This window comes from Symphalangus syndactylus, chromosome 2 (genome assembly GCF_028878055.3).
Source record: "Symphalangus syndactylus isolate Jambi chromosome 2, NHGRI_mSymSyn1-v2.1_pri, whole genome shotgun sequence".
Classification (NCBI taxonomy): Eukaryota; Metazoa; Chordata; class Mammalia; order Primates; family Hylobatidae; genus Symphalangus; species Symphalangus syndactylus.
The window spans coordinates 71,561,101-71,588,034 of NC_072424.2; the positions used below are offsets into that span (position 1 = coordinate 71,561,101).

Below are 26,934 nucleotides of genomic sequence, written 5' to 3' on the forward strand. Positions count from 1 at the left end.
GCTAATATCCAGAATCTACAATGAACTCAAATTTACAAGAAAAAAACAAACAACCCCATCAAAAAGTGGGCAAAGGACATGAACAGACACTTCTCAAAAGAAGACATTTATGCAGCCAAAAAACACATGAAGAAACGCTCCTCATCACTGGCCATCAGAGAAATGCAAATCAAAACCACAATGAGATACCATCTCACACCAGTTAGAATGGCCATCATTAAAAAAGCAGGAAACAACAGGTGCTGGAGAGGATGTGGAGAAATAGGAACACTTTTACACTGTTGGTGGGACTGTAAACTAGTTCAACCATTGTGGAAGTCAGTGTGGCGATTCCTCAGGGATCTAGAACTAGAAATACCATTTGACCCAGCCATCCCATTACTGGATATATACCCAAAGGTCTATAAATCATGCTGCTATAAAGACACATGCACACGTATGTTTATTGCGGCACTATTCACAATAGCAAAGAGTTGGAACCAACCCAAATGTCCAACAACGATAGACTGGATTAAGAAAATGTGGCACATATACACCATGGAATACTATGCAGCCTTAAAAAATGATGAGTTCGTGTCCTTTGTAGGGACATGGATGAAACTGGAAAACATCATTCTCAGTAAACTATCGCAAGGACAAAAAACCAAACACCGCATGTTCTCACTCATAGGTGGGAATTGAACAATGAGAACTCATGGACACAGGAAGGGGAACATCACGCTCCGGGGACTGTTGTGGGGTGGGGGGAGGGGGGAGGGACAGCATTAGGAGATATACGTAATGCTAAATGACGAGTTAATGGGTGCAGGAAATCAACATGGCACATGGATACATATGTAACAAACCTGCACATTGTGCACATGTACCCTAAAACCTAAAGTATAATAAATAAATAAATAAATAAATAAAAAATAAAAAATAAAATAAAAAAAAACAAATTCATGAAATTGTAAAGCACTACCTTCTAAAATAGCACTAGGCCCAATTGAGTCTGTGGATGAATTCTATGACACCTTTAATACATGGATAATCTAAAGTTATCTAATATATTCCATAGCATAGAAGAAAATTGAATGCTTTCATATTATGTTGAAAGAATCATAACAGTGATATGCAAATGTAACAGAGAGCAATAAAATATAATTATAGATCTGTCTCATGTATGGTTACTGATGCAAATGCCTGATTAAATTTTAGTACATTACTAATGTGGATTCACACCATAGAGGCAAGGATGAGTTTGCATTAAGGGATCAACTGTGCTTAATACTTGGTTTGGACAATTTTTCCCCATTTTATTTCACTTTCCTTCTATTTGGAGAATTTGGAAAGCAAACGGCACACTCCCAAGACTCCCTTGTAATTAACATTCTGGATGTGAATTTGATTTATGCTAATATAGAAGGAAAAAAACAAGGAAAGTCAATGCTGTCTGATTGGGGCAGTGTTGATAGGAAAACAGCCTCTGGTAGGAGTGAATGTTGGCAGGAGCTCTTCCACTGTTGGGTCATTAGTTTCATGGGTGTGGTAGCTGCAGTGTCCTGACTTTGGATCACAGAGGCAGTTATGTGACCTAGACACCAAAACACCTGCTAGCTCCTTGACTCTCCCTTTCCTTATCCCAGCCAGGCATATCTGATTACTTATATTTGCCTTCATTTCGCCCCTCCTCTCTTGGTACAGTGGTATAGAAGCCTCTTCTCCTAACTGAGGTTAAATCTACAACTTTACTTCTGCATGCCCCTCCCATTCCTTCCCACTTGTGTGGGTTACTCTTCTGATTGTGTCTACCATGATTTTGAATCTACCAAATTTTCCTACCAAGATTTAAACATATTCAAACAACTCTAAGCTTTAACAAATTGTCATCTACTACTTCCTTACAACCTCCAAAAACTTGTTGTTTAGGTCAAGCTAAGCTTATTAGACAGTAAGTACTCACTTACAGCAAGAAAGACCACTACCTTGACAGAATCTTCACAGCGTCTGAATGAGGATAAGTAAGGTATGTATTTATAGAGTTCTAGGGCCTAGGCTGAATGTTTTCGCAGTGGATTTCAAAAGTAGAAAACTGGGTTGGAATTGGGCAAATTTTATGACTGGATTGGTGAGCAAAGCAAGTCAAACATTAAAGCAAGTTTTGGGCAAGGTATTAGTCTTAATAGATAAATTATTTTACATGATTCAGAGTCATATCTCACAGGAAGAAGTGGCTAAGTTCCTTGTCATCAATACTGTTTTACTTAGATACAGTCTGGTCTTGGTATTATTTTACACAAAGGTAGAAAATTCTGTTTCATTTTTAAAACAAAGAAAGAAGCAAACAAAAGCTCTCAAACTCAAGTTCCTTTTATTTAGCACACTCTTTCTCTTCCTCCTTAAAATTAAAGTTTTTGGAAATGCTATCTATTTTCTTTTTCTCCCCAGATACTACAATCTATTAATCTGCTTCTACTTTGGTAAGGTCACTAATAATAATTAACAAGTGTATAATTTTCACTTAGTTTTCTTATTTGATCTCTCACCTTTTAGGCAATGCCATACCCTTGTTGGAAACCTTACCCGTCTCCTGTCTGCCTGCCCCTTCTCAGTTTCCTTTACGGAGTTCCTCTTCTCTGCTGTGCACTACAGGCAGGGCTCTGCCTGATAAATCAAATTATATCTATTGAGGTCTTCTACTTAAAGGAATTAATTGGTAAGTTTCAACTTTCTCCCCAACAATCACTCAACATATTTACTTTATAAACCCAGTTTATTACAGTTAGTTATTATTGTTTACATTATGGTTTTATTTTTAGAATTAAAAATGTATAACTATATATTTACAATTATTTAGACTTAGTTATCTGATTACCATCCTTTTTAATGCTCAAAAGAGTACTATTAGACTCTTAAATCATTTTGATTTTTCTTCTGGTCATCTAAGCTATACTTTTGAATTCACATGGGAGAGTAAAGAAGGAGAAATATGGAGATAGTATACATTCAGAGTTTTGCATTTCCAAAAGGTATTTTTCTCTCTTTTTTTTCATATTAGAAAAACAAGGTGGTTATAGGATTTCTAATTTCAAGAATGCTCTACAAACATTTAGGTGTAATTTTTTCTTCTACAAATTAATGCTCTAGAGAATAGAAATTCAATTTTTATTCCTTTCTGATGATAATTTTCCTGAAAAATTATTCATCATCTCCCAACATTAGGTTTTGTTTTAGGCCTTGGAACTCATATGTTTCATCAAAATATAGCTAGGTTTACTCACTTTTGTTCTCTCCCATCTTAATTTCCTTCCTTCCTTCCTTCCTTCCTTCCTTCCTTCCTTCCTTCCTTCCTTCCCTCCCTCCCTCCTTCCTTCCTTCCCTCCCTCCCTCTCTCCTTCCTTCCTTCCTTCCTTCCTTCCTTCCTTCCTTCCTTCCCTTCCTTCCTTCTTTCTTTCCTTCTCCCTTCCTTCTTTCTCACTTTCTTTTTTCATTGTCTTACTTCCCTTCTTCCTTCCCTCCCTCCCTCTTTCCTTCCCTCCCGCTTCCTCCCTCTGCTTTGTCTTTGCCCTTCCCTTCCCTTCTCTTCCCTTTCTTTCCCTTCCCTTCCCTTCCCTTCCCTTCCCTTCCCTTCCCTTCCCTTCCCTTCCCTTCTCTTCTCTTCTCTTCCCTTCCCTTCTCTTCTCTTCGTTCTCTACTTTTTACTCTCTCTCCTTCTGTCTTTCTTTTTGTTGTATGCTTTTCTTTTCTGATACTGAAGGGACATTTTGAATAATCAGAATCAGTCTTCTGTTGAAGAAAGTTGTAGATTTGTCTGGAAAACTTTTTTTTTCAGTAAAATGATATGCTGTGTTGGAAGTCTCAATACTGTAATGATGTCATTACAAATTAACAAATTTATTTATTTGTATCTGCTCTCAAGCAATGTTCCTAGAGAATATGTGTGTGTGTGTCTGTCTGTGTGTGTGTTTCAAAAATTGTCAAACTAATTTACATTCCCACCAACAGTGTATAAGTGTTCCATTTTCTCAGCAGCCTCACCACCATCTGTTATTTTTTGACTTTTTAACAAAAGCCATTCTGACTGGTGTGAGATGGTATCTCAGTGTGGTTTTGCTTTGCATTTCTCTGATGATTAGTGGTGATTAGCATTTTTTCATTGGCAGTTTGATGATTTCTCAAAGAATTGAGAGTTGAATTACCATTTGCTCCAGCAATCTTGTTACCAGGTGTATACCCAAAGGCAAGTAAGTCATTCTACCAAAAAGACACATGCACCCATACGTTTGTCACTATTTACAATAGAAAAGGCATGGAAGGCCGGGCGCGGTGGCTCACACTTGTAATCCCAGCACTTTGGGAGGCCGAGGCGGGTGGATCACGAGGTCAAGAGATCGAGACCACGGTGAAACCCCGTCTCTACTAAAAATACAAAAAATTAGCCGGGCGTGGTGGCAGGCACCTGTAGTCCCAGCTACTGGGAGAGGCTGAGGCAGGAGAATGGCGTGAACCTGGGAGGCGGAGCTTGCAGTGAGCCGAGATTGCGCCACTGCACTCCAGCCTGGGTGACAGAGCGAGACTCCGTCTCAAAAAAAAAAAAAAAAAAAAAAGAAAAGAAAAGGCATGGAATCAATCCAAGTGCCCACCAATGGCAGATAGGAATTTTTTAAAAATGTGATACATATACACTATGGAATACTATGCAGCCATTAAAAATGATGAAATCAAGGGAGGCTGAGGCAGGAGAAGGGGGTGAATCCCGGGGGGCGGAGCCTGCAGTGAGCCGAGATCGTGCCACTGCACTCCAGCCTGGGTGAAAGAGCGAGACTCCGTCTCAAAAAGAAAAAAATGATGAAATCATGTTCTTTGCAGCAACATGGATGCAGCTGGAAACCATTATCCTAAGTGAACAAACACAGAAACAAAAAACCAAGTACCACATGTTCTCACTTATAAATGGTCATAAGAATGGTAACAATAGACACTGAGGAATACAAGAATTAGAAGGGGATTAAGGGTGGAAATAAACTAACTTTGGGTACTATGCTCACTATCTGGGTGACGAAATCATTTGTACTCCGAACCTCAGCATCACACAATATATGTTTATAATAAATCTGCACATGTACTCCCTGATTCTAAAATAAAAGTTAAAAGTGAAGAATAAATTGTCAAACTGAGTTTACGCTTTCTTCATTGGCATGTTTGTTACTATTTTTTAAATTGACTTTTATTTCTTATCTTTTATAAGAACAGTTTATATTATGGATATTAATGATTCACTGATTTTTTTCTTGTTTCTCTGCAGGCCACTTTGCTTTTAACATTTTAAATGATGTATACCAGTATAAGATCTTAAATATTTTTGTAGACAAGTTTATCATTGTTTTCTATTTTTTCTTCCTACAGAAGGTATTGCTTATATAAAGTTTCTATAAGTACTCTTCTGTAGTTTCTCCCAGACGTTTATGTATGTATTTATATTTAATGTTTTAATCAATCTGCATAACTTGTTTGTATGTGCATGTGTGTGTGTGTGTATACTGGGTGAGGTAAATCTCTAACATGATTTTTGTCTTTGACTCCATTTTATACAAAGTCAATCTTTCTCTCAATGTTTAGAAAAATAATGCTTAATGCTAGCAAAATTTATATATATATATATATATATATGCATCGATTTATTTCACACTCTCCAATATGGTTTGGCTGTGTCCCCACCCAAATCTGATCTTAAATACCCACGTGTTGTGGGAAGGACCTGGTGGGAGGTAACTGAATCATGGAGGCAAGTCTTTTCAGTGCTGTTCTTGTGATAATGAATAAGTTGCATGAAATCTGATGGTTTTAAAAACAGGAGTTTTCCTGCACAAACTCTCTTCTCTTGTCTGCTGCCACCTGAGACATGCCTTTTACCTTCGCCATGATTGTGAGGCCTCCTAAACCATGTGGAACTGTAAATCCACTAAATCTCTTACTTTGTAAATTACCCATTCTTGGGTATGTCTTTATCAGCTGCATGAAAATTGACTAATACAGTAAATTGATGCCAGTAGAGAAGGGTACTGCTGAAAAGATAACCAAAAATGTGGAAGAGACTTTGGAACAGGGTAACAGGCTGAGGATGGAATAGTTTGAAGGGCTCAGAAGAAGACAGGAAAATGTGGGAAGGTTTGGAACTTCCTAGAGACTTGTTGAATGGCTTTTCCCAAAATGCTGGTAGCAATATGGACAACAAAGTCCAAAATGAGGTAGTCTCAGATGGAAATGAAGAACTTTTTGGGAACTGGAGCAAAGGTGACTCTTGTTATGTTTTAGCAAAGAGACTGGAGGCATTTTGCCCCTGCCCTAGAGATCTGTGGAACTTTGAACTTGAGACAGATAATTTAGCGTATCTGACAGAAGAAATTTCTAAGCAGCAAAGCATTCAAGATGTGACATGGGTTCTGTTAAAGGCATTTAGTTTTACAAGGGAAACAAAGCATAAAAGTTCAGAAAATTTGCAGCCTGGCAATGTAATAGAAAACAAAATCTCATTTTCTAAGGATAAATTCAAGCTGGCTGCAGAAATTTACATAAGTAATGAGGAAATGAATATTAATCCCAAAGAGAAAGGGGAAATTGTCTCCAGGGCATGTCCGAGGTCTTCACAGCAGCCCCTCCCATCATAGGCCTGGAAGCCTAGGAAGCAAAAGTGGTTTCATGGGCCAGGCTTAGTTTCCTTTGCTGTATGTAGCCTAGGGACTTGATACCCTGCAACCCAGCTGCTCCAGCTATGACTGAAAGGGGTCAATGTAGAGCTCAGGCCATGGCTTCTGAGGGTGCAAGCCTTAAACCTTAGCAGTTTCCATGGGATATTGAGCCTGGGAGTGCACAGAAGTCAAGAATTGAGGTTTGAGAACCTCTGCCTAGATTGCCGTGGATGTATGGAAATACCTGGATGTCCAGGCAGAGATTTGCTGCAGAGGTGGGGCCCTCATGGAAAACCTCTGCTAGGGCGGTGCAGAAGGGAAATGTGGGGTCGGAGCCCCCACATAGAGTCCCTACTGGGGCACCACCCAGTGGAGCTGTGAGAAGAGGGCCACCAACCTCCAGACCCTAGAATGGTAGATTCACTGACAAACTGCGCCATGTGCCTAAAAAAGCTAACAATGCTAGCCTGGTAATGCAGCCAGGAGGGAGGCTGTACTCTGCAACTCCACAGGGGCAGGGCTGCCCAAGACCATGAGAATCCACTTCTTGCATCAGCATGACCTGGATATGAGACTTGGAGTCAAAGGAGATCATTTTGGAGCTTTAAGATTTGACTGCCCTGCTGGATTGCAGACTTGCATGGGGCCTGTAGCCCCTTTCATTTTGGTCAGTTTCTTCCATTTGGAAATGTTGTATTTACCCAGTGCCTGTATCCCCATTGGATTCAGGAAACAACTAACTTGCTTTTGATTATACATGCTCATAGGCAGAAGGGAGTTGCCTTGTCTTGGAAGATACTTTGGACTGAGAACTTTTGAGTTAATGCTGAAATGAGTTAAGACTTCAGGGAGGCCGGGCACGGTGGCTCACGCCTGTAATCCCAGCACTTTGGGATGCCGAGGCAGGTGGATCATGAGGTCAGGAGATCGAGACCATCCTGGCTAACATGGTGAAACCCTGTCTCTACTAAAAAATACAAAAAATTAGCCGAGCGTGGTGGCAGGCACCTGTAGTCCCAGCTACTTGGGAGGCTGAGGCAGGAGAATGGTGTGAACCCAGAAGGCGGAGCTTGCAGTGAGCAGGGATCATGCCGCCACACTCCAGCCTGGGTGACAGAGCAAGACTCCATCTCAAAAAAAAAAAAAAAAACACTTCAGGGAATGTTAAAAAGACATGAATGTTTTTGAAATGTGGGGACATGAGATGTGGGAGGGGCTTGAGTGGAATGATATGGTTTGGCTTGTCCCCACTCAAATCTCATCTTAAATTTCCTTGTGTTGTGGGACAGACCCAGTGGGAGATAATAGAATCACGGGGGCAGGTCTTTCCAGTGCTGTTTTCATGATAGTGAGTAAGTCTCACAAGATCTGATGGTTTTAAAAATGGGAATTTCCCTGAAGAAGCTCTCTCTCTTCTATTTTCTGCTGCCATGTGAGATGTGCCTTTCACCTTCCACCATGATTTTGATGCCTTCCCAGCCACGTGGAACTGTAAGTCAATTAAACCTCTTTCTTTGTAAATTTCCCAGTCTTGGGTATGTCTTTATCACCAGTGTGAAAATGGACTAATACACTCTTTATTCTGTTTTACTGACTTAGCTATCTATTACTGTGTGTATGCTACAATGTTTTACTTGTCTGGCTTTTTATTATGATGTGATATTTTCCAAACCACTACTTCTCAATCTTATGTCAGTTCATATCACTAGGGAATTTTTGGAAGGTGTGAAGTGTTTTACGGTGTCACAATGACTGAGGGTATATCATTAGCTTTAATAAGTGAGGGCCAGAGATGTTAACATATTACAATAAATGAAAAAGTCCAACCCAACAAATAATTACCTTTACCAAAATTTCAATAATACTTCTCAGCCAGAAGTGGTGGCTCATGCCTGTAATCCCAGCACTTTAGGAGGCTGAGGCAGGCAGATCACCTGAGGTCAGGAGTTTGAGACCAGCCTGGCCAACATAGTGAAACCCCCTCTCTACTAAAAATACAAAAAAATTAGCCAGGTGTGGTGGCAGGTACCTGTAATCTCGGCTACTCAGGAGGCTGAAGCAGGAGAATTGCTTGCACCCAGGGGGCTGAGACTGCAGTGAGTCAAGATTGTACCATTGCACTCCAGTCTGGGTGACAGAGCGAGAGTCCATCTCAAAAAAATAATAATAATAAAAATAATACTTTTATGTAAGAAATTGGTTTCAAGGAAAAAAGCAAGAAATCAATCAAACAAACACAAATTAGTTTAGAATCAGTTTATCAAGTAGAATTTAAAAATTTGTATTTGATTAAGAATTATTTAAATTTATTAGCTGATTTGGAGGAGAACAAACAATTACAGATAATTAAGAATTAAGATTCATGCTTATCATCCACGAGAAAGCATTCTTAATTTGTTTTATATTTACAGGAAAGTTGTATTTTTTCCTCCACTTAGATTTTACACATTCTTATCAGATTAATCTAAAGAAAATTTAGAGATTTTGCTATCACCGTAAATGTTTCTTTAAATATTTCACTACATTTTTATTATGTATATCCATTAGATTTTCTAGTCATGATAGCTTGTGCATGTGACTAGTAAAGACATATTTTTGTTGTTGTTGTTGAAATTGTACTCAATTCTTTTTCCTCTCATTTGGGAATTTATTTATTCTTAAATAAATTTTATTGTGTATATTTAAGATATGTAGCATGTTGTTATAAGATATAGTAAAATAGTTATTATAGTCGAACAAATTAACACATCCATCATCTCACATAGTTACACATTGTCCTCCCCCACCCCTTGGCAAGAACAGCTATAATTTACTACTTTAGCAAAACTCCTGAATACAATACACTGTTATTAGCTATAGTCCTCATGCTGTACATTCAATCTTTCTACTTGTTTATCACACATATTTGCTACTTTATATCCTTTCATCTACTTCTCCTTATGTTCTCTCTTCACCCTGATAACCATTGCTCTACTCTACCTGTGTATATTTGACCTTTATTTTTAGGTTGCACATGTAAGTGCCAGCATGCAATATTTTATTTCTGTGTCTGGCATGTGATTTATTTTACTTAGCATAATGTCCTCTAGGCTCATCTATACTTTAATAAATGGCAGTGTCTCTTCCTTTTTTAAGGCTGAATAATATTCCATTGCATTTTTACTACTATTTCTTTATCTATTAGTCCACTGACAGACACCTAGGTTGTTTCTATAGCTCGGCTATTGTGAATAATGCTACAGTGGACATGGGAGTGCAGGTATGTTTATGAGTTGTTGATTTTATTTCCCTTGGGTATATACACAGCAGGGGGGGGATTGTTGTATTACGTAGTAGTTCTATTTGTAGGTTCTTTAGGAACCGCCATACTGTTTTCCATAATGACTGCATCAATCTACATTCCCACCAACAGCATACATGGGTTCCCTTTCCTCTACACTCTCTCCAACACCCTTTATTTCTTTTTTATTTTATTTTATTTATTTTGAGATGGAGTCTCACTCTGTTGCCAGGATGGAATGCAGTGGTGCGATCTTGGCTCACTGCAAGCTCCGCCTCCCGGGTTCAAGCAATTCTCCTGCCTCAGCCTCCCGAGTAGCTGGGACTACAGCATGCACCACCACATCCAGCTAATTTTTGTATTTTTAGTAGAGATAGGGTTTCACAATGTTGGCCAGGATAGTCTCAATCTCTTACCTTGTGATCCACCTCCTCGGCCTGTCAATTCTTTTTAATAATAGCTAATTTAACAGGTGTAAAGTTGTATCTCGTGGTTTTAATTTGAATTTCCCTGATGATTAATGATATTGACCATCTTTTCATATTACCTCTTGGCCATTTTTGTGACATTTTTGGAGACATTTTTATACAAGTCTTTTGCCTATTTTTAAATCAGGTTATATGTTTTCTTGCTATTGAGTTTCATGAATTTTTTTATAACTCTTGGATATTAACCCCTTATCTAACATTTTTCCATATTGTAGGTTGCCTTTTTATTTTCTTGACTATTTATTTTGCTATGCAGGAGCTTTTTAGTTTGATGTAGTCCAGTTTATTTATTTTTGCTTTGGATGCCTGAGCTTTTGATGTGATATGCAATAAATTATCGCAAGGCAAATGTCAAAGAACTCTTCACCTAGGTTTTCTTCTAGGATTTTTATGGTTTCAGGTCTTACATTTATATATTTTATACATTTTTTTTGAGGTGGAGTCTTGCTCTGTTGCCCAGGCTGGAGTGCAGTGGCACAAGCTCCGCTCACTGCAAGCTCCACCTCCCTGGTTCACGCCATTCTCCTGCTCAGCCTCCCGAGTAGCTGGGACTACAGGTGCCCACCACCACACCCAGGTAATGTTTTGTATTTTTAGTAGAGATAGGGTTTCACCATGTTAGCCAGGATGGTCTCGATCTCCTGACCTCGTGATCTGCCTGCCTCAGCCTCCCAAAGTACTGGGATTACAAGCGTGAGCCACTATGCCCAGCCATCTTTTATACATTTTTGAGTTGATTTATGTGTACGGTGTAAGATAAAGGTCTAATTTCATTCTTTTGCAAATGAAGACATGGTTTTCTTAAAATAATTTATGAAAGGATTAACCTTTCACCATTGTGTCTTTTTGGTGCCCTAGTCACATAATTGACCATATATGTTTGAATTTACTTTTGGGCTATTTTGTTCCCCTCATCTATGTGTCTGCTTTTATGTTGGAACCATGCTGTTCTGATTACTATAGCATTGTAATATGATTTTAAATCAAGAAATGTGATGCTTCCAACTTTGTTTCACCACTCCTCTGCCTCAGGATTGCTTTGGCAATTTAGGGTTTTTTTTTTTTTGGGTCCAATTTTAGCATTAGTTTTTCTATTTCTGTGAAGAATGCCATTGGGATATTAATAGGGACTTCATTAAATCTATATATTACTTTAGGTAGTATGGACTTTTTAACAACATTAATTCTTTTAATCCCTGACCATGGAATATATTTTTATTTATTTGCTTTTTCTTTAATTTCTGATATCACTTGGCTGTGTCCCCACCCAAATCTCATCTTAAATTGTATATCCCATAATCCCCACATATGGTGGGAGGGACCCAGTGGGCAGTGGGGGGTAGTTTAATTATGGGGACAGTTACCCACATGCCATTCTCATAAAAGTGAGTTCTCACGAGATCTGATGATTTTATAAGGGGCATTTCCCCCTTTTTGCTCAGCACTTCTCCTTGTTGCCACCATGTGAAGAAGGACATGCTTGCTTTACCTTCTGCCATGATTGTAAGTTTCCTGAACCCCTTCCCCCAGCCATGCTTAACTGTTAGTCAATTAAACCTCTTTCCTGTATAAATTACCATGTCTAGGATATGTCTTTATTAGCAGCATGAGAAAGGACTAATACAATTTCTTTCATCAATGTTCTATAGTTTTCAGTGGATAATCTTTCAGCTCTTGGTTAAATTTATTCTGAAGTATTTTATTTTATTATTTAATATTATCATAAATGGGATTCTTTTCTTGATTTTTTTTTGGGTAGGCAATTCTTTGTGTATAAAAATGCCATGGATTTTTTTATATTGATTTTATATTCTGCAACTTTACTGAACTCATTAATTAAATCTAACAGTTTTTCAATGGAATCGTTAGCATTTTCTACATATAGGATTATGTATTCTGCAAATAGAGACAATTTTACTTCTTCTTTTCTGATTTGGATACCTTTTATTTATTTTTATTTGTCTAATTGTTCTTGACTGCACTACTAGTACTATGTTGAAAAGAAGGAGCTAAAGTGCACATATTTGCCTTGTGCCAGATCTTAAAGAAAAAGTCTGTTTCTCCCCATTAGCTATGATGTTAGCTATGGGTTTTTCATAAATGGCCTTTATTATGTTAAGGAACTTTCCTTGTATACATAAATTCGTAGAAGTTTTTACCAAGAAATGATGTTAAAATTTGTTGAATGCTTTTGCCGAATCAATTGATATGATCATGTGGGTTTTTGCCTTTTATTCTATTAATATGATGTCACACATTTGATGATTTGCATTTGGTAAATCAGCTTTGCATACCAGGAATAAATTCCACTTGATCATTATGCATAATTTATTTTGTGTGCTGTTGAATTTGATTTGCTAATATTTTATTGAGGAATTTTACATTAATGTGCATAAGAGATACTGGCCTGTAGTTTTATTTTCTTGTGGTATCTTTGGCTCACATATGATAGTCATGCTGGCCTTGTAAAATGTGTTAGGAAGTATTCTACTGTTTGGAAGAGTTTTAAAAATATTGGTATTAATTCTTCTTTGAAAGCTTTGTAGAATTCAAATGTAAAGACATCTGGTCCTGGGCATTTTTGTGGGGGAAGGTGGGGAGGCTTTTAATTACAGCTTTAATTTATTATTTTGTTATTTGTCTCTTCAGGCTTTATATTTCTTTTTGACTCAATCCTGTTAGGTTGTAATTTTCTAGGAATTTATCCATTTTTGGAGGCTATCAAACTTATTGATATAATTTTTCTAATAGTTTAACATCCTTTTTGTTTCTGAGGAGTCTGTTGTAATACATCCAATTTTACTTCTGATTTTACATATTTGAATCTTCTCTCTTTGTTTCTTAGGTAATTTAGCTAAGATTTTGTCAATAATTTGTCAATTATTTTTAAAAAATAACCATTAGTTTTATGGCTATTTTTGTATAGGTTTTCTATTATTTATTTATTTATTTATTTTCCATTCTTTACTAATTTATTCCTTTTGCTAACTTTTGATTTAGTTTGTTCTTTTTTTCCTAGATCCTTGAGGCATAATGTTGGGCCATTCATTTGAGAAACTTTTTTTTTTCATTTTTTCTTCATTTCTGAAGGACAGATATAATGGGTCTAGTATTCTTGGTTGACAGTTTTTGTTCTGTTTTCTTTTCTCAGCACTTTGAATAAAACATCTCATTGTCTCCTGGCCTGTAAGGTTTCCTGCTGAGAAATATGCTGATAGTCTACATGATTTTCTGCTATGTCACTTGACAGTTTTCTCTTGTCACTTGTAAAATTCTCTTTGTCTTTGACTTTTGATAGTTTAATAATAATGTGCCTCAGAGAGGACTTTTTCAGGTTAAATCTGTTTGAGAATATTTGAGCTGCACGGATCTGGATGTTTATATTTCTTCCAAGACTTGCATTTTTTTCAGCGATTATTTCACTAAATAAGCTTTTTGACCTTATCTTCATCTCTCTTCTTTCTAGAACTCCCATGATGTGAATATTTAATTTACTTAATTGTGTCCCAGGAGTATTATATGCTATTCTTATTATTTTTTATTATTCTTTCTTTTTCTCCTGTCACTGGGTAATTTCAAAAGACCTATCTTAAGTTCACAGGTACTTTCTTCTGCCAGATCTAGTCTATTGATGAAGCTCTTGGTTATATTTTACATTACATTCATTGAATTCTTCAGCATCAAGATTTGTGTTTGGTTCTCTTTTATGATATTTATCTCTTTGTTAAATTTCTCATTTAAAGCGTGAACTGTTTTTTTCTGATTTTTTTTTTTGAATTACCTTTTTGTATTCTCTTTTATCTTGTTGAGTTTTCTTAAGATTATTATTTTGAGTTTTTTGGGGGGAATTTGTAAATTTTCTTTACTTTAAGGTCAGCTACTGGAGAATTATTGTGTTCCTTTGGGGGTATATACTTCTTTGCTTTTTCATGTGGTTTGTGCCCCTGTGTTGATGTCTGCACATCCAGTAGAACAATCACCTCTCCAAATTTTAGATTGGCTTTCATAGAAGAAGATTTTCACCTTCAGATTGATCTTAGAGTGCCAGATGGAAAGGGTATGTTGACTGTTTCTGAGTGGATGCAATAGAATAGTATCTATGCCATACTATCAACTCCTTCAGTTGCACTGAAAATCAGAGATGACTCTGGATGCCTCAGAGGCCTAGGCTGTAGGAGTCTATGGAAATGGCTATAGAAGTGTAGGTTGTTAAGACCCTTGGTGGCAGGGGCTTTTGGGATTCTTCTCTCCTTTTTCTTTACAATAGACAGTCTTCGTTCCTTCTTGGGGTCCACAGGGGGGTACCTCTTCAATACTACAAAGGGGATCCCCCTTCATTTTGAATATGATACAGCCCACAATCAGCTGCAGAAGTTATGGGTTCTAGGCTGCAAGTGCTCAGAGTGATTGTGGTGCTGAGGTCCTGGTCTTAGGATCCAGAGAACCTATTGTGCCACCTGGGTCTCAGGGCATATGTTCAGTTTCTGAGTCAGTGTGGGATGTAGATTGCATACAAAGCTAGGGTCTGTGACTCTGAGCACCCCCAGCAGCTCAGTCCCTGGGGAAGAAGTTTTAGCTATAACTCTGTCCCTGAAGGGCAGGGCAGAGAACTGCCCTGGCTCCAGGGAAAAGAGGATTCTCTGAAGATTTGAGCACAAGCAGCAGAGTACAGCTGGAATTTGAGAATGAGATCCAACAGGGCACCATGGCTACTAGGTTACCTGAAGATGCAGCATCACATAGTGGTGACTCTGGATCTAAGATGGTGGGATACAGCAGTATTTTCAGGTTCAGTGGCAGCAATAAACCCAGAATGGAAGAGCAAGCTATCACTTGAGTCCTGGGGGACAGGGGACAGCTCAGTGATTATTCCATTCCCTGGGTAGGAGGTTGTGTCAGCAACTCAGACTCTAGGATGTTATTCTAGTTCCAGAGCAGCAGAGTACTACAGTTGTTTTGGCCTATATAGGAGTGTGTCTCAGCTCAGTCAATGCTCTGTTTCCCTGAGATGTGGGGTACCATGTCAATTCAGTTCTGGGATGCACAGATGCTTGACTTGGCCAAAGCACCAATTCCCCATGAGTCAGGGCTCCATTTCAGCTCAAGTACAGGAAGGGTGTGACTGCTCTGGGTAGCTGAAGTACCATTTCCCTGTGAGGCAGCACACTGCTTCAGCTTAGTCCCTGAGGGGCATGGTACAGCAGTAGCTGAGAAAAGCAGATGGAATGGCTTCATGGCAACTTGTCCCCATATGTTAGCGTATAGTATAAGTTTGGCCCAAGGATGATGAGCCACGAGGTGAGAGTGGTTCAGAGGTGACAAAGCCTAACTAATGGAAGGGTGTCTTGATTATTTGTCCCCAAGAAATATTTATGGTTCCAAGATGGTGTAGTATGATAGTGGCTTGGGCCATGTTGGGAGGTAGGAGTGGGATGGACAAAGTTTCGGTGCCTTCTCTGGGTCGGGGGGTGGGGAGCAGCTGTGTGCATCCCAGGTAGCTCCCTCAGCTGGGCTTAGTGCTTGTGAGGATTGCAGTAGTCTCTACTGTGAGGACTGTAGGTATTCAAGGTGGTGATGGGGGACGATGGGGTCCTCTTGCTTACCTTTTCCCTATAGGAAGAATTTCCCCTTGATTCCAAGCTGATTCCAACTGGGTGATGGAGTGACAGAGGCAAGATGTTTCCTTCTCTTCTCTATGTGGCTATCGTGGGTTTCTTTGGTCTACAAGATTTCTGCTACTTCTTTCGTGTACTCCAGTGCTCTCCTTCCGTTATTTTCGTCAGAAAATATTATTGTTTCTGCTGTCTTTGTAGGGGAGATGAGTGCTGGGGGCTTCTAGTTGGCCATCTTGCTCTCAGTCATGGTTTTTGGAAGTGTTTTATTAGGCTTACTCTTAAAAATTTGTGTTTTATTAATTCCTTTGTTTTCTTTTGAGATAGATAATCATGTTTTCTGCAAGAATGATATTTTCCTATCATTCCCACATATCCTATATGTATTAGTTTGTATAATCAAATTAGCTAGAAGCAGAAGCAGTAGCCACAGTGGCATCCTTGTCTTGTTTCTCATTTTAATGGAATCTCCATAAATGTTTTATCAGCACATATATCGTGCTTTGGTTTTTATTAGATATGCTTAGCTAAATTTTCTTTCTATTCTCAGGATATTAAGTACTTTTTATAAAGAAACTTTAATCTGAAGGCAAGTGTTTCAGCTTTGAGAAAAACACTTTTGCAATGATTATTGCTTAATTTGTTTAGGATAAGATAAAAAGTGGGAGAAACTTAATTGACCAAGATGTTACAGTGACAGTTTAAAAACTGATTACAGTAACAGTTGCACAAATGCTTCCTTCTTTTCGTACTCATACATTTTTAATTATTTTTTCCTCAAACTTGAAGTGACTCTAATGTTGCTATTACTTCAATAGTACCACAAATAGTTAACTAACACCTATAAAGTATATACTATGTGCTGGGCACTATTCCATGTTATATATATATATATATATATATATATATATAAATACCAATTTTCCCTCAAGGTATATCATTTGGTAGAGATATTATTGTCTTTATTGTAGAAACATTGAACCAGTTATAGTAAAGAAAAAGTGATATTTTCAAAGCCATCCAGCTGATTATTGGACATTAACCAAATGCCTCTCAAAACCCCTCCCCATTTAAATCTCAAATAATGATTTCCTCTGTTATATTGCTGTATATCACCAAGAGATGAACTTCTGTTTCTCTCCTGTTTGTTTTGCATTCTTTCTCATGCATAATAATGATCTGTGTTTGGATTTGTGTCTTTTGGATCCACGATTTACTATTTTCTGCTGTATGTAGCAGTGGTAGTATCCAGCAGCAGATCTTGTTGATGGCACTGGTAGTACCTATGGGGCATCCAAACAAGAGTATTTCTTCATCATACTCTTGGCTGGGTTCCCTCTACAAAGCTTCTGTTGTTTTCTGCCCATTTTCTTGGCAGGTACCCCATCATGCCAGCTAATTCTGTGAGCTACCCAACATTCTTTCAACAAATTTATATTCTCCTTTTATTAGCTAGAACTGCTTTTTCTGCTCACATCCAAAATTTCTAACTGAGAGAAAAATTGTTACCTGGGAATGGGGTGCATCAGATACTTTCAAGGAAATGTGGAAACTATTAATTGTTCATCTGGCATAGCTGGGGCAGAAACCAGTCAAAATCTTGCTTAAATGCCAAGACAGGAACTCAGTAACAGTGAAAAAGCTAATCAAATTGTTTTCTGTAATCACCTGGCATCAAGTGCTCATTGCAATGATGGCTTTTGGGAATTGAGTTGCCGCCACCACAGAATAGTGGGGTGTACGTGAGGAATTTATGGACTTAGAGAAGGGACAGCTGTTTTGAACATCAATGGACAGCTTAAAGAAACAGAATGACAAGTTAAAATCTTTGAATTCTAGGCTCACAGCACAGACTGAAATCCAGGGAGTTTCTAGGATCAAGATAAAAGAATCTCTTATCTTTTGTTGCTGCAGGGACTGAGCTGGCAAAAAACAAAATGTGGTATTAGAGATAGTAAAATTAAACTATCGTTGAATTCAGAGCTTTTCCTCATCTCTTATGTAAAAATTAGGGAATTGGTAGGGAAAGAGTGTTTTGGCACCCTGAACATTAACTCCCATTGATAGCCCATTGACACTGAAGAATACACTATGAAAATTCCTTGTACCTCTTCTTAAAGACACCCATCGCGACTTACCAAGGTAAGGATGCCCTGGGAAAATGGAAATGCTAAGACCTTTTGGAAATGCTTAGACACAAGCATTAAACACATTAATTTATTTTGCCAGTTGGGAGGATTTTCTCTCTAAAACCTACTGGATGACTTGTGGACCTCATGGGCAAAATAATACCACAAGAAGTCCAGTTTTCTCTTGTGCTTTGATAATAATTTCAAATTGCCTTAAATATCAACTTACCAGAATTTATGGCAAATGGCTGCCAGTTTGCCTAGAAACTAGATAAGGGATCTCAACGGAACTGAACTGGGGGACTAATGACAGATTTTTTTTTTTTTTTTTTTTTGGCAGGGGTGGGGATTGGGGAAGAGAAGCATGGAAGAATTTTTTAAAATGGGCTCAGAACATAAAGAATATTCATACTACATATTAATCCAAAGGACATTTCTAGCCAAATAGCTCATAATATTTAGATGGACAAGATAACCTAATCTCCCAATGTAGGTCATCTTCCTTCTACAGCAACTTTAGAATTTAATGAACAAAGTGGCCATGGTTGAAAAGATAGTGGCTACTCACAAGCACAACAACACAGGATTCTCCTTAGCAGTGTACCAAGATATTTTACCAAAAGTAGTAAATACGAACCTTTAATACTATAGGATAATTGTTTGGACAACTGTTTGGAATCAGTTGATGATTGTTTTACTGCTTTTGTCATGAAGAATTCATGTAGTGCCTCAGGTCAGCATCGTTATATGTTACACAACTGAATGCTTAATTCAATGTCATTATATTTCTCATAATTTCTTCCAAGCAAGGAATTCAATTTCCTATGAACAAAGCAGGAAAATGGGATAATGCCCTTAGGTTTCTTTAGTCTTATATACTTTGTTGAAGAATAAGTTAGATATCATGTCATAGGATACTACTTATGATTTGAAACATTTGAAACATATATATTGCTGTTTATTTCACAGTCAGTATACAATAGAATTGAAATTAGTATATCTTCCAATTAAATCTAATTAGTTATTCACAATATCTTTATTCCTATCTCTGAAATAATGGGAATGCGGGTTTAGAAACTAGTAATATTCAAGGGAGAAATGTTACACCAGGGTATTCAGTAATGATTGCATGGGAGTAAACATTGCCAGCTGGCCAATTCAGAATCTCATGACCTGAGTCAGCAATCAATAAAGTGAGTTAGTGTGTTGTATAGGGTAATTGATATTGAAAGTCAAGAGGAAAGATAATATATGATACATAATACATCAAGAAGGGTGGGTCCCCAGTTGGTCCCAAGGGGAATTCTTATGTGACCATATTTATTTGTAAAAGACTGAGCTATACATATAAAACCAGCAAGAGTTCAGAACCCCTAGGAATGAAAGATTTACATAAATCTACTTCTCCTTTCTTTCAGTCACTACTATGGCAAGATCAAGACTGGATCTAGGAGATCTCAGTTCAATATGGAGATTATTGAAGGATTCTAGTGTTGGAGCCAGATGCTATAACTGAAGAGGGTTAAAACTGTCTCCTTTTGGGACACTGGTAAACTGGATTTTTGCTATGAGAGGAAGTTTCATAGTATTAGACAGGAAGTTTTTTTTTTTATTAGAATGGGCAAAAGATTTTATATGAATTCTAGGTTACCAAAGAGATAATTGCTAGTGGGAATGTTGTGAACCTATCATGCACATGTTAACCTTATTTGGGATTAAAATCCACACTATGGGCTAGGTGTGGTGGCTCACACCTGTAATTCCAGTACTTTGGGAGGCCGAGGCAGATGGATCATGAGGTCAGGAGATTGAGAAGATCCTGACCAACATGGTGAAACCCTGTCTCTACTAAAAATACAAAAATTAGCCAGGCATGGTAGCATGCATCTGTAGTCCCAGCTACTCCATTCCACTCCAGTCTGGGTGACACAGCAAGACTCTGTCAAAAATAAATAAATAAATAAATAAATAAATAAATAAATAAATAAATAAATAAATCCTTACTATGTAAATCTTGGAGGAAGCCAGAATTTAAGGTCAGACTAATAAGGTCATATATTCTTCTTTCTTTCCCCTGGCACCTAGAGCAGGGCAACTGACCTAGATTCAACCTACTGGATGGCCCACTTTGAATTTTCAGGAGGTGATACAAAATTCACAAAGGCCTGTGAAAAATTATTGACCATCACTCTGTTCATGGCAGCTGTGCCCAGTGACAGTAGGTCTAGTTCAGTGGTATTCAGGAACAACAGAGTGAGTGGTTCCTGTGTTCTAACCAGGAAATTCCTCCAGTGGAAATTACCTGTATTTTCTGATGTTTGATCTTCCTGTTTTCCCAAATATGGTTATCAAGCTTTTGAATTAATTCTAGTATCTACTCAGTAGGCTCCTGTCTATTGAATCTTTTCAGGATTCAAATCCAACTTCAACATTACCTCCAATCAGATGCTCTCCCTGGACCCTACATTGCTAATTGAAATGCCATTTTAAAAGCTTCATATTATAGCTCCTGTCATGGCACTTCTCATATTTTGTTATAATCGTTTTCTTTGTCATATCAACTTCCCAAGTAGAAAGTCGAAAGGACTAAAACTTTCCTGTGGTTCAGAAAATCTAGCCTCATATAAGGTTTGATAAGGTAGGAATCCTGAAACTATGTTTCTAATCAATGAGTATAGTTGACCTCTGGTTGTTATCTTACATGGTTACTAAGTTATTGCCTCTCAGCTCACGCTGTTTCTTCTACACTCTGCTCTGTGAAGCTGAACTGGAAATCTGCAAGCTTCATGTCTGCTTTGCCAGCTGCCTTCCTCTTAGCCTTGGCTAGTAGAGAGCACTAGAGGGAGCTGTAAGGATGGAAGAGGGAAAAGAGACTTGCTCCATCTTGTTTGTTTGGTGCTGGCTTCCCGTTTGCTTCCTGTCACTGAGCATCACCTTAGCCTCATCTCACCTCTTCCTGCTGGTAGCAGGAGTTTGTCTCTGTAGAATGTTTAATTGACTTTGCAGTTCTTCAACATTTGCAGAATCAGTGTCAATGTGCTCCTGCAAAAACAGCAGCCCCTGATGCTGTCAATCATTATTCCTTTTCAGAGGCCTGGGTCCTAGTCCCATAAGATATTTCCCTCAAGCAAAGAGACACAAGCATGGGTGAAGCAGCACACTTTATCTGAGGTCTGAGTTTCAGCTCTGCACAGACCTTCCTCCAAGACTGTATGTTTGCATACCCAGTCCTAGTAGGGTAGCTGCAGCCTATAGAAACTCCTTCCATAACAATGCAATTATCTTTCTTTTTGCCATTTTAAGTCTTTAGTACCTAATTAACAATTATTGATATAAAACCTTTTCTATTAAAATAACTGACTTGATTTTGTCTTCTGAATGGACCCTGAATGATACACACTTGTTCTAGCGTAGTATATGCAAAAGCATGCTTGATGGTACCCTGAATTGTTCTGGCCCATTTAAACCACAAGTAGCCAGAAAAGTGCATCCTTCTGCATGTGATATATTGACTCAGAGAACTAGAACAATCCAGGTGCTTAGGCCAATTTGAATTGTATTTTCAGTATTCAAAATCAGAAGATGTAATGAGGATGTTCATGTTTTACTCTATTTTTGTATTGTTTATTTACAAAAATAATCATGTCAGGGTATTGCATAGAACAGATTATGTACTCAAATTGGATAATTTGAGATGAAATTAATAAAATGATGATCTACAAAAGCTAGAACAGGGTATAGAGAAATCAAAAGAGATTTCTATACCCCAGGGCCAGTTATAGTAGACAGACCTGTTAACACCCTTATATCTGAAAGGACTAAAACCCGTAGAGCGATTTGTGTAGCAAGCATCACCCGTCAAGAGCTGTGACCTTTGGCAGAGGTATACAATCAACCTGCAGAAAAGGAGCAAGGAAAATAAATTTTCCTACCTATCTCTGATCTCCTGCCAGGGATATCCATTAGCCAAGCTCAACTAGAAACTGCAGGGCAAGGGAAACACTTGATGCAGTTCATAGAGATCATTGTCCTGTGGGTCTACCAGGGAGCAGTGGAAGGCAGAAGATCTGATGGAGTGAATGGAATACAGCTTCAAAAAACAGGTTAATTATAAGCATAATTGAAATATTTTTAATAATGGAATGTTTTCAGGAATAAATCTTTTTGAATAAATGAGGAAAATATTCTGAGGGCAGGGAGGGAATGGGATGGGAAGAGAAGAGAACATTTACAAAGTATTTCTGGAAGCGTAGAAGTTAAATATCAAAGAAAAACACTCTGTCATCTGAAAACATGAGAGGAATTGGAAATATAAGTGTTCTAAATAACATTTTTACTTTTAACCATAAATACAGATTTTTAACACATTTTCATCTTGATTCTGGGAAGCATTTTAGTGCTCAGTAGCATTAACAAACATTGAAACAGATTGACAAATACCTCCAAACATATATAACATGTGTATGTATGTATGCTGTAACATTTCAAAATATAATGCTCTAAGTTTCAAAGCATTTATAATTAATTAAGCTGTTTTCACAGCCCTTTAGAAGAATATTTTTCCAGGATAGCTGACTGCATAATGCTTTGCATGATTTATTTATAGACTACTAATGAAGACATATCTAATCATCATAATTAATTGGTATTTTTGTGCTTTGGGGCCTAATCACAAAATCTTTTATATGCTGGCTCAAAGTAAACCTGGCTATCGGGCAAACATTTAGGACAAACCCTGCTTGTTGTTGTTAATATACAGCTCCATTTTATTGATTTGTTTATTCAACATTTCTGACACTGATTATACAATACCAGTATAAGTAGCCCATTTGGTCAATTTAACTTTTAAAAATACTTTCTTAAACAAACAATAAGAAACCAGAGGAATCATATTTGGCATAGTAGATAAAAACTTCAGTTTTTTACATTATTTATTGTGTTGTGTTACTATCAGATAGTGATACTGTTTATAAGAATTTTGATTACCTTAAAGTGAAAGCAGAATTATTCTCTTCTAATTTACTTGTTAATTTTCCCTTTTCTTTTACTCATATGAAAAGTAATTTGAACTCACTGTTATGAGACGAATTAAGATTTTGTTTTGTGTATTTTTTATAGCTATTGGGAGCTCCTGAGGAAAACTCTCAGAACACCCACTTTCATGTTTAGATAATGAAATAGTGAGAAATTACACCAAGAGCAAAGGTGAATATCAAATATCTCTTTTATTTTGAAGAGAGGCCAGTTTTGTATGTGGCTTTTATGCTTTTATTTGCAGCAAGCACTAAAATTACACTGGTGTTTACCCTTTGTCCCCAAACAGAAACATATAGAAGCCTACCCGGGAAGAGCAGGTAGAACTTATATTCTCTTTGGTCAGCTTCCCAGAGGAAGAAGAAGGCCAGAGTGAAGCCAGGTATGTCCAGCTATTCTTTCCCAAATTTATAAATTTCTTAATTCATTCCACCTCCCATGGACAGAATGAGCTAAGAGAGAGGGGACTAGAATTTTACTAATTAATCTCCTCTCAAAGAAGAGTTTCAGATTAAAGATTTCCATCTATTAAAAAGAAAGAAGGAAAAACAAATATTTTGTATTTTCCAATGGTTATATTCAGTTTAAGTGATCCTTTGAATATTTTAGCATTAAAATATTCTAAACATTTTATCTGATATGTTTAATCCTATCATGAATCCCAAATATCACCTCAGTGTTTGCTTCAGGTAAACCAACCTGTGACAGGTGCCAATTGTTTTATGAATGTGAGCATGTTCTTCTTAAAAAGAGACAATAATTCAAACAGATTATAAGACAATGATTGAATATTAATAACGATAGTGAGAAATTAGAATATAACATAATGTATTTAGTTTTTATTTGAAACTCATCCATAGTTCTGAACCTTCCTTTGCTTTTTAACTAAACACCATTTATTTGATCTCCTGCAAAGGATAGTGAGTTTTCTGGATGGTGACTTCTACTGAAGTTTCTGGAATTGGAATAACTTTCCTAACTAAATTAGTATATTAACTAATTTTATTTTTTGTGATTCTTCTGTATCTATGAATTTCATTTAAACTGACTACCTAGTGACCCAGCGTAATTTACTTGCTTCTGCAAACATTCTGATTAAATCAGTCATTATTAAGTCCTTCTGAGAAGCCACAAAGAAGACAAGAAAAAGTGAATATTCCATCAATAAAAGGGAATCAAAGTGAGAGACAGATAAACATCATTAGCATTAATTAGTCTAATATAATTGTTTTAAAATTTAAGCAATAGAAAAATATGGGGCCCAAAAAGGTCATATTTCTAAGTTAATGAATTTATGAAGATGAGAATTGTATAATTGTATTAGCTTGGGCTTCTATTAAAAAAATCATAGACTGGTGACTTTAGAGCAGACATTTATTTCTCAAATTTGGAAACTGGAAAGTCTGAATTCAAGGTGCCACTCAATACAATATCTTGTAGAAGTCTTCTTTCTGGCTTGTAGACGTCTTCTTTCTGGCTTGTAGACAGCCATCTTCATCCTGTGTCATAATATGATGGAGAGAAAGCAATTTCTGCTCTTCTTCTTCTTATAACACCAATAATTCCATCATGAGGGCCCCACACTCATAACCACATGTAGCCCTAATTACCTCTCATTGTCTCCGTCTCCAAATACCATCACATTGTGCATTAGGACTTCAACATATGAGTCGAGTCTTGGGGGGACCCAATTCAGTCCATAGCACTAGTCACCAAAATATATATATTTGAGATGAGCAGAAAACTTTGCTTTTCAGATTATGGAGAAATACTTGGATTCCAGCAGGTATCACCTTAGGAATGCTGAACTTAAAGAGACAGGGGGCTGAGTTCCATTGTGGGGCTGAATGCCTAAAAGGCTCGAGATCGCTTAAAAAATGTCTGTAACTTTACCTTTCTCAGGAATAAGATGGGGCTACCGAAAGGTCTTTCATAGGGTTGTGTGTATTTCTAAATGAGGTAAGATATATAATATATACTCTATGTGTCAAAACAATAATAGAAAATTAAAGGTAAGATATCACAACGTAATTTTTTCATTTCAGATACTGACACTGTATACACACACACCCACACACTACATTTTAAAGGAGTTATGAGAAAGATGGAGTATTTGAGAAATGAGCAATTTTGAGAAAAGAAGAGCTAGTCTATATGAAAGATGTTTAGGGAACTATATTTTAAGCCTTCCACCACTGACTGTCTTATGAAACTTTCCACACTCTCTATTGGATGTTGTTCTTCCTGAGGAAGTTTGCTTTCCCTCTTTAAAATAGAGCCTGTGAAATTTTAAACTGTACTTTTGCATCTAATTGTTTGAACCATTTAAGTAGAGTTGACTGATTTCAGAAGCAGTGCTGTTAAAAATGGTGTGTAATTTGTTAAAGAAGGAAAACAAAACAGGGAGAAAAAACACAAGGTGAGACTGGGAAGAGAAATACAAGATATTGAGACCCCCGTGATGGCGTTAAAGCATTGGGTTAATTATTCCTTCCCGGAAGTTAATGATGAGAGCTACTGGTTCAAACGTGTGAGTGAGTGAGGACAAGGAACACAAATAAACCTAACAGTAATTTATCTTACGAGTGTGAGAAAATGCTGTCTCCTTAGAATGTGTGTATTTCTTATTAAGGATTAATAGGTAACCTTTAGAAACTGACTGTGCCCAATTAGCATTAGAAATTGATAGTGTGGGTCGGGAGGGGTGGCTCACGCCTGTAATCCCAGCACTTTGGTTGGCTGAGGCGGGAGGATTACCTGTGTTTAGGAGCTCGAGACCAGCCTGTCCAACATGGTGAAACCCTGTCTCTACTAAAAACTACAAAAATTAGCTGGACGTGGTGGTGGGCCACCGTAATCCCAGCTACCTGGGAGGCTGAGGCAGGAGAGTTGCTGGAACCTGGGAGGCGGAGATTTCAGTGAGCTGAGATCACGCCATTGCGCTCCAGCATGGGTGACAGAGTGAAACTCTGTCTTAAAAAAACAAAAAGAAAAAGAAATTGATAATGTGGGCTGGTTATGGTGGCTCACGCCTGTAATCCGAGCACTTTGGGAGGCTGAAGAAGGCCAATCACATGAGGTCAGGAGTTCGAGAGCAGCCTGGCCAACGTGCTGAAACCCCGTCTCTACTAAAAATACAAAGAAAAAAAAAAAATTAGCTGGGCATGGTGGCACATACCTGTAATCCCAACTACTTGATAGGCTGAGGTAGGAGAATCACTTGAACCCATGAGTCAGAGGTTGCAGTGAGTGTAGATCATGCCATTGCACTCCAGCCTGTGTGACGAGAGTGAAACTTCGTCTGAAAAAAAAAAAAAAAAAAGAAAGAAAGAAATTGATAGTGTGCTGCAGCACATTCTTGATTAATACTGAAAGCATATATTTTCTAAATAAACACTTCTCTTAATTTTTATTAAATATAAGCACACATTTTCTCCATTTCCACACTGTTTAGTTTACTGTGTTAAACATTTGCCCACCATTTTTTTAAAGGATGTAGAATATACAAAAAATTCTTCATAGCTTGAAATGTGCATAGGAGATAGACAAGTTTAGCTACTGCAGGACGAAAAGACTTGATGTGTTTTATGCCATGCTTATTTATTCCAACTATAAAAACAGAAATGATCCACAAAGTAGTTTGATGGATAATGACTGAGGTTGTGAAAGTTATTGTGACTAATGGTATTTACCCTGTTTGGTTAAGTTAATTGAAAATCAAGG

The 26,934-nt window shown here is 37.5% G+C and overlaps 2 long non-coding RNA genes across 2 annotated transcripts in view; one reads left to right on the forward strand and one right to left on the reverse strand.

The window, feature by feature from the left end:
* Positions 1-1,891: 1,891 nt before the first annotated feature.
* LOC129462955 (uncharacterized) overlaps positions 1,892-26,934 on the forward strand; it is a 44,303-nt gene continuing 19,260 nt past the window's right edge. The window contains exons 1-5 of the long non-coding RNA XR_010119351.1: positions 1,892-2,005; positions 2,533-2,695; positions 8,148-8,159; positions 19,596-19,726; positions 23,501-23,593. This is a non-coding gene — a long non-coding RNA (uncharacterized lncRNA). The remainder of the gene's footprint in view (positions 2,006-2,532; positions 2,696-8,147; positions 8,160-19,595; positions 19,727-23,500; positions 23,594-26,934) is intronic.
* On the reverse strand, positions 2,562-26,509 carry LOC134735822 (uncharacterized). Its single transcript, XR_010119348.1, has 3 exons — positions 26,390-26,509; positions 22,110-22,267; positions 2,562-2,639 (listed from the first exon to the last, which is right to left on the reverse strand). It is a non-coding gene; the product is annotated as an uncharacterized lncRNA (long non-coding RNA).